The 8,820-nt window shown below is 56.7% G+C and overlaps 1 long non-coding RNA gene across 1 annotated transcript; it reads right to left on the reverse strand.

The window, feature by feature from the left end:
• Positions 1 to 1,080: 1,080 nt before the first annotated feature.
• LOC125521843 lies at positions 1,081 to 2,769 on the reverse strand. The gene is made up of 2 exons (XR_007289464.1): positions 2,557 to 2,769; positions 1,081 to 1,476 (listed from the first exon to the last, which is right to left on the reverse strand). It is a non-coding gene; the product is annotated as an uncharacterized LOC125521843 (long non-coding RNA).
• Between the last annotated feature and the right edge of the window lie 6,051 nt (positions 2,770 to 8,820).

Genomic DNA, 8,820 nt, shown 5'->3' on the forward strand with positions numbered 1-8,820 from the left:
CCACCACGGTTCACGGCCAGATCCCGGCCAACTCCGGCCAGTCCCTACCCTGCCGACCTTTGTCGCCACCCCCTCCTTCCCCTACCTCCGTCCAGTCCGTTTGCCCGCCAATTTGCAGCCCCCAACAAACCCTGGCCACCGTCGACACTCACAAATGCCAACTTTCTCACCGCGGATTGCATAAAGGAGAAAATGCGATTTTTGCGGTGGTGCGACAGTGCGTGGTGGCGATGCATGGAGACCGGCTGCCGATGTGGCCGTCCAGGAGGCCAAGATTCTCTTGGACGACGGCGAGCAGGCCGCGGGTTCACGAACGACGGACGCAGGAGGCCTGCTGTCGCCGAGCACCCCTTCTACTCTGGCGAGGAGCGCGTCTGGGTGCTCGATCTGGAGTGCATGGCGACGGCCTCATCCCTGGTCGCCGCGCCGGGGGGAGGTGGCGACGGCCTCATCCGTGGTCGCCGCGCCGGGGGGAGGTGGCGGTGGCACAGTAACTCGAGCTCCCCTTCCTCGACCCAGCCCCCGAGCCCGATGTCTCGTCTCCCCTCAGGTTGTTCCCCTGCCCCACCTTCCCCTTGCTTCGCCGCCGTCAATTTCTGCCACTGCCGCTGCCAATTTCTGCATATGTACTCCACTATGATTCACTAATTGTTACTGAATCTACTGAATTTGTTATCTTTTAGTACTTAATTTGTACTGAATGTTACTGAATGTAGGCGTCGTCGTGTTCATGTGTCAGTCTGAGTCGTGTGTCGTGTCTTTGATTCATGTGGTGTTTTTGATCGCGAGCTCGAGTGTCTCTCTGTCCGGGGTTAATTAGAGCTGGTTACGCGAGGAAGAAACAACATGTTATATTTCAGTAGGTCGGTCGTCGGTGATGCAACAATCCCTTCTGTCATGGATTGGGATGTCATGTTGGAATCCTATGTTTGAACTATTGAACTCAGTTTAAATGGAAGAAGAAAATGTAAGTCGTAGCTGCGAAATATCCTCCTGTGTGTCCTGATTGCTTTTGTCCCTTAACTTTGTTTTGTTCTGAAGCATCTATCGATCTTTTTCTTCAAGCTAAGGTGGTACAGATTTGAGTATGTAATGTACTGTGTCAATATCCATGTCGTCCCACACTTTATTTAGGTTTACAAATACAATTGGATTTAGTGTGGTGGTAATCACCAATGTTCATCCATATTTTGCATTTAAAAACTCAGGTTCGAGTCTGGATCAACTCAGTTGTGCTGTGTCAATATCCAACTCAGTTTTAGTGCTGGTTTGCATTTAAAAATTCCATTAAGCTCCCACTCAATTCATTCATCTTCTCCTGCCCTGCCATCATTCATCTTCTCAATTCCAGTCCTAGTCCATTAGAAACTGAAAACATCAAGTTCCAGAGAGTTCAATCGGTTAAGTTTGCATCCTGATGATTTTTAGTACTAGTCTAGACGTAGAAACTCTGCTGCATTTGACAGGACCAGCACCCTGCAAAGAATCAACAGATCATGGAGTAGTTAGCATATTGATTCAAATCCATAGTTTGTATGTTCAGTTCAGTGAAAACTTTAGACTTGCTTGCACAACTGATCATCACAATTCAAAATATGGCTGTGGAGGATTTTAGAAAGTGTCATTTGTAATCAGTGTGCTATCTTTTGAGTTGCTGTTTACTGTGGGAAAAAGAAAAGAATGCAGCTTAATCCTGCTATCAAACACTTTGCTCTAACCACTTTTACTCATAACTGTTTGAAACATTATTCACTGTAGTCTCAGTTAACTGAATTTTCTGAAGCCATTTTCTTGCTCACAAGTTGACAGAAAATTGTTTGAAACAAATTTTGACACAAGTTGACTGAAACACATTTAGAAATCATAGTACTCCTATGATTTAGATTCAGTAAACATGACAGTAAAATTGCTCTAAGATTACTGACTAAATAAAGGGCTTGCTGTATTAAGCAAATCAATTGACTAAATGCATCTTTAACTGAATTTACTAAGTTAATCTTGGCTGTGTGAGCTGAATTCACAAGGTGAGCATGTGCTACAGCAGTGCACTAACAGTGAGCACATTACCCCTCCCGGATACAGTATGATTCTCGCAAAATTTGGCGATACAAACTGAGAAACAGGCCCCTTCCATAAAAGAAAAGAAACGTTTCTTTTTTTGGTGCTCTGTTTCTCTTTCAGCATGGCAAGCCGATACCATCTTCTTGGATTGATCTTCAGTATAGCAAGTTCATTGTAACTAGTGCAAGATTCAAATCATTGTAACTAGTTCAAGTTCATAATCCATGCTACCCGATTGAACATTTTTAGAACCTGAACATTGATGATGATCGTGAGAGTCCATAATCCATGCCGTAATAATTCCAGTTGCCAAATTTTTGTCCGATTGAATGTTTCTGAAATTAACATGGTTGAATTGTTTCCAAAATTAACAAATTCTCATTTCCTGATTTAATGTTTATATAATTAACATGATTGAATGTTTCCAAAATTAACAAAATCTTCTTGATTGAATGTTTCCAAATCTAACATTACCAATTTTGCAGGACTACCTACCTAGCAGCAGCAGAGGCTGGGCGAGTTCGTTTGGTCGAGGTAGAAATACCAGCTGCAGGTGGTCGATGCAGCAGCAACAGTAGGCGTCAGTGGTGGGGCAGCAGCAGTAGTAGGCGTCGGCGGCGAGGAAGGAGCCGGCGGGGAAAGACTACCTCAGCATCACAGCCGACGAGGAAGGAGCCGGCAGAGAAGGAGAGGCTGGGCCGATCGGTGTCTCCCAGCAGCAGAGACGGGGCGCAGGGAAAGATTGCGGCGGAATCGCGGAGGTTGGCGGCGTTGCAGGTGCAGGTGGGCGGCGCCGTAGTGGCTGGTCACGCAGGTGGGCGGCGGAATCACGCAGCTGGGCGCCGACAGGTGGTCGCGGCGGATCGAGGACCAGTTCGCCTGGTGGTCACGGCGATGGACAGCGGAATCGGCGGGCAGCTGGTGGCGGGTGTGCGGCGGTGGGTGATTGCGAGTGGGTTGCGAGCGCCAGAATCTCCAGCGCGGCGGAGGAATCCCACGGCGCCGGCCCCTGCCCCTGGCGACGCACGGGCGCCGGACGGAGGAAGGAGAAGGAGTCGTGTACTTGTTTGCTACTATTTTTACGAGGTGTTTATTGCAAAACATCCACTATACTGCGCTTGCAACAATAATTTCGGGACGGAGGGAGTATATGATAAGCTTCACCTATGAATGTGTTCTTTCATTTTTTCGCCCTGTCCGGGTCCAGCCAGCCGGACCGGGGGCTCGCCGCCTTGACCTAAGCTGGCACCACCCGAAGTCGGCCAAGTAGTGTGCGGACGCCAAAGCCCTCTCTTCGTTTCAGCTATAGCTCACAGCGCGGCTGTCCGGCTAGCAAGAGCTAAAGGCCGGAAACGCTGTCCACATGAAAAACGACTAAGGAAGAACACCAACATAGGCCAAGCTGGCTCCTCGCCTCACCCGTCCGGCTGTCCAGCAGCCAGCCGGCCGGCTTCTCGCTTGACTAGCTATGCTTTAGGTGGCTAAAGTAACTTGCCTATTCTAAATGGCCAAGTCCCTGACCCGGCTAAAGACCGCAGCGCGACTGTTCGGCTGGTAGGCTGGTAGGGCGGCAGCCAAAGGAAAACGGCAAAGGAGAAAGCCAATAAAAGAAAAGGCAACAGCGAGCCAGAACCCAACAAAAGACACAAGCATGTGGAAGTAAATTATTTACATTACAAAAGGCCCAAGGCCAGCATTCATCAAAGTTTAATACACTTTTAGTGGGTGGAACTATGTAGGATCAACTTGTTTTAAGTACAAGACAGAGAAATTTAGGAAGATAAAGGCCACCTAGGACGAAGGTGCGGCGAGCTGCTCAGACAGGTTGGCGGTGGCTGAGGCACCGATTGGTGGGGCTTCCGGCTGGCGAGTCTCAGCCTGGTCAGCATCGACGGCGGCTGACGTCATCTCCCGTGCATCATTGGCTCAGGCCAGGTCGGGTTAAGTCCGGCTGGTCACTCCGCCGTCTGGTGCGGCACCATCGCCTTCCTCGTCCTTGCTCTTCTCCGTGCCTTCGTCACTGGAGGCGATCTCCTCCTCCGGGTCCTTCCCCTCGTCCGGGTTCAACCCGAACCAAGAGGGCGGCACCTCGGTGCTGTCTTCCACCCACTCCGGGATGAAGACACCGATGTCGGCATAGTCGGCAAGGGCGGCCGCGCGCTTGACGAGCGCCTCGCGTGCCGCCTCCAACTCCGGCCCCGCCTCCTGGCGGAACGTGGCCAGATGGTCCAAGTTCACGCCAAGGTACCACGCCTTGACAAAATCCAGCTTCGCCCTGGCGCCTGCCTGTGATGTGGCACCCTTCCAAGCTTCAAGCCGCTCGGCCGCCACTTCCAACCAGTCGGCGGTCTGACTGGGAGTCCGCGGCACCTGCACATTCAGTCAGAGCCCCTCAAGCACCTAGGACGGGTGCGCTGAAAGCAGCGGAGCAGCCGACGGACCAGCGCAAGGCAGAGCTGGACGGCTCGGAACTGCTCGTCCATGGTCCGAGGCCGGTCCGACACAATCTCCTCGCCCACCCGCCTCCGCTCCTCGCGTCGTGCCTCGATCGCCTAGCCGATGGCGCCGGTGTGGTCTGGGAAATACTCCGCACAAAGAAGAAGACAAAGAAATAAAAGGCCGGCTTCCAGCAACAGCCGGCACCTCCAAGCAAGAAAAAAATTTATCTTCGAGCATGCCCTCGATCACCTCGTAGCCCTCCGACAACAACTTCTCCCTCTTGGCCCAATTCGAGCGCTGAGTCTCGAACTCGGCCTTGAGGAGCGCCTCCCCGTCCTTCAGCTGTCGGACCTGCTCCTTGTGCTGGGCCGCCTATTCTGCCAGCTCCTTCGCAAGCCGATCACGCTTCGCGGCCGCCTGGCTGCGCTCCTGCTCCTTGGCCTGGAGCTGGCTCTCGAGCTCACACGCGCGCGTCCGAAGATGGGCGGCGACCTCTGCAAAAACAAGAAAGAAACGTCAACATCGACAAAAATAAGAAGTCATCGGAAGATCCAGCCCGACTGCTCAGCAGTCGTCCCGAATCTCGGGGGCTACACTCAGCGGGTGCACTTGCACGCCCCCACTGAAAGACGGCCTACGTACCGTGGCTCTTATTCAGCTCGACAGTCCGGTTGGCCAACAGATGATTCTAGGAGTTGTAGGTGGCCGCATGCAGGTTGCGGTAGTCCTGCAGTGAGAGCAACACTTCAGCATTTGGAAACACGCCTTTAAGTTCCAACCCGCCTACTCAGCAGCCGGCTTGGAACTCGGGGGCTACAACCAGTGGGTGCGCTGGCGCGACCCCACTGAAATTTGCAAAAATAAAAAAGCAAGATCGAAAACGTACCCGGACAGACGCCTGCATCGCCAACATCTCATTCCTGGCCTGCAGAAGGGTGGCGCCGTGGGCGTTGAACTTGTCTAGGACGTCATGCACGGCAACGTTCAGGACGGTCGGGCCGGCTCCTAGTGCCCAAACAGGCGGAGCGGAGCTTGAGGCTTCGGTGTCAGGCGCAGGCGAACTCGCGTCCCCAACCTCCATCGGCCTCGGCGTAGAAATCGCCCGCGATGGGCGCAGGCGCGGGGAGGTGCGTGTCATCATGGCCCGCCTCACCACCCGCTCGGTGCTGGATGGCGGCACCCCCGGCCCTTCGGGCTGGCTACCACCCCGCTCGCGAGCATCCGGAGCGCGCGGAACCACCTCCACCTCTGGGATGATGGGGTCGGCCCCTTCCCGCTCCACAGCCGTATGGTCAGCTCTGGCTACTCCAGTCGACGCCCGGTCCTCCACCACTGGCGGCTCCAACTACTGCAACTTGGTGGCCTATGGAACCACGTTGTAGGTCGGGTCCTCTGCGGCCTTGGCATCGGCCTCTACCTGCGCCTTGGCTACTGCGTCCGCCTGAGCCATGGTCGCGGCCTCGGCCTCCGCCTACGCCGCAGTTGCTGCCTCGGCCGCGCGTTCCTCTCCATCACCTCCCGAAGGGCGGCGGCCAGGTCCACGCGGCGGGCCTACTCAGAGCCGCTTGCTGCCTCAATCAACGAGGCGGACGGGGCCCGTGACATGGAGAGGGGAGCCCTACGCGGCGAAGCAAGTAAAAATAAGAAGTTTGCAAGAAAGAAGCAAGCACGAATAAGAAAATCGCAAGAGAGAAAAAAACCAAGACGAAACAATCACGACAAGAGCAGTAAGAGCACTTACGCCGACACCACCGGGCGATCCTTCGGGGCCCTCCTGACGACGGCTGCCTTCGCGGCCTCTTACCATTTGGTCGCGGCAACCATCGACTTGGTCTTCTTGGTCGGCCGGCTACCGAACATCTCCCCTTGGCACGGCACTTAGATGCCCCGGGTGCTCCAGATGGCGCCCCGCCTGACAACCGCGTTGTCAAATAGCCGGCACCCGCCCTATCGGCGCCTTCGGGGCGGCGATGTCCATCGCTGTCTTCGTCATCATTCGGCCAGTCCCGGACATCGCCTCCTCCTCCTGCGCTGCCTACTGCGGCTCCGCATGCTCCAGCGCCCCCAGTGGCATCGTCTTCCTACAACATGGCCGCCCCCAGCTCGGGGTCGCCCACGTCGCTCACCTCTTGGTCCGCCATCCATTGGTGGCCAGGATCCGGTGCGGCGGCTGCTCCCTGGCCGACGAAGAGTTGCGCCGCGTTTGTGAGGTCAGGACGGATGAAGAGTATAGCGTGAGCAAAGAAAGGGGACCAGATACAAACTACAGGCGGCGAGTTGGCGCGGCTGTACGACGACTTCCCAAAGCTCCAGTCGGTCTCGCTCAGCTGGCTGTTGGAGAAGTAGTTCACATGCCGGACCACCTCAACAGTCGACAACTCCTTCGTCGACATCCGGTAGGGGTCCCGGCGGCCGCTCATGTAGTAGATCGGATACGACCGGAATTGGAGGGGCGACACTTGGAGGTAAACGAAGGCGGCCAGAATGTCCGCCTACTGGAGGCCCTCCGAGTCTGTCATCTCCTGGATCTAGTCGAGGGCGTTGGTGACAGTAGCCGGCAGCGGTTTGGGCTGCTGCCCCCAATTGTTCCGTGGGTCAGCAGGCGGGCCAAGCGCGAAGGCCGGCAGTTTGATGTAGTCGTAGGACGGGTGGAGGTTGCGGACGTAGAAGTAGGACTTCTGCCACAACTTTGCCAACTCGTGCAAGACGACGGTCGGAAATCGGGTCCCGATGTCGGTGCGCCGCACTGGGCCGCCTCATCCTTGGTCGCGGTGCCCAGCTTGAGGTACAAGAACCTGCCCCATAACTCGAGTGTGGGCAGGACGCTGAGGTAGCCCTCGCAGAAGATGACAAAGGCGGAGAGGAGCACCACCGTGTTCGGAGTGAGGTGGTGAGGTTACAGGCGGTAGAAGTCGAGGAACTCGTGGGGGAAGCCACTCGCCAGCAAGCCGAAGTCACGGAGGAAGTGGCTGCGGAAGATGACAAACTCATCGGCTTGCAGTGCCGGCGAGATCTCATGCGCATCCGGAAGGCACGTCCCCACGCACACCTCGTTGGGCATCCGCCGCGTCACGCGGAGGAACTCTACGTGTCCCTCATGGACGTTCGAGCTGTCCCACTCGCCTCTCGCCATGGTTCGTGGTGGCTCGGCGGCGGCGCGACGAGGTCGGGTGGCGGCAAGACTGCGGTGGTACGGCGAGGCAGGGCGACGACGAGCGGCGGCAGCACTTCAGCGGCCGAGCGGCATAGCAGCACAACGACGACGAGGGGCAGAGGAAGGAAGAAGATGGAGAGCGGAGGGGGCACGTGCATTTGGCCACACCCCCTCCCCCTACTTATACGGCAGCTGCGGCAGAGCCGAAGCGAGAGGTCGGCGGGGACGTGGGGATTAACTGCGCCCACTCCCCGCACGCCCCCGCGTATCTCGCGCCATCAAGGTGTGTCGTCATTGTGCCTGGGAAGGGCAACCGCCCACCTCAGCTGTAGCGGATCCGTGCGCGTGCTGAGGCCCTGTAATGGTGGGCCTGGGCCTGTGGTGACGTCCCGTTGCGCGCGTGGGCTGGCTAGCCGGCCTGGCCTGCTGGCGACGCATGGCAAGCGAGCAACGTGAGGCAGGCGCGCCACCCGGTGGCGTCAGCTCGGCGCCCGCCACGGCAATTTGAATTCACCAAGCAGCCAGCCTAGCCTTGGCTGGCTCCTAGCAGATGGCGTCCACCAGCCGGATGAAGCAAGGGCGCAGGACCTCTCGGATGAGGAAACTGCTGAGGCCCTCCGGCTTGAGCCGTGGCGCCTCACCAGCTTCGGGGACTATTGTCGAAGGGATTGACCACGGGTAGCCTCATCCACACCCCTTAGCATTTCAAGACATAGGGGCTAGCAAAGCCCCTCGCATCTTTCGGACGTGTGGCCGACACCTTGGGCCGGCTGGGCCCAAGCGGCCGGCTCCTAGAATACGGCGCCTTCTTAGAAGGTGGCTCTTGGGGAAGGCCGACTCGTAGCAGACGACCCCTCTTCCGCTCGGAGTCTGCACTCCATCACTGGGACAAGATGGGGCGTGGCTACAGGACCATCCACTCCCCGAATCCTGGGGAATCGTGGCTACAGTGTAGGCTAACCAGGCGACCACCTGCCTACGAGGCACAGCACTGTAGCCATGCGACTAATGACATGGCCCTTGTCAGCAAGGGCCATGCTCCCACGACGGGCGGTCGGTACGTCCCACAGGCGGCGGGCCCTACCTGTCCGTGGGTTCCCAGAAGACAGCGCTCCCCAAGAAGGTGGCTTCTGGGGCGGGCCGGCTTCCAGCAGCCGGCCCTCGCC

The sequence above is a fragment of the Triticum urartu genome, chromosome 7 (genome assembly GCF_003073215.2).
Source record: "Triticum urartu cultivar G1812 chromosome 7, Tu2.1, whole genome shotgun sequence".
In the NCBI taxonomy this organism is placed as follows: domain Eukaryota; kingdom Viridiplantae; phylum Streptophyta; class Magnoliopsida; order Poales; family Poaceae; genus Triticum; species Triticum urartu.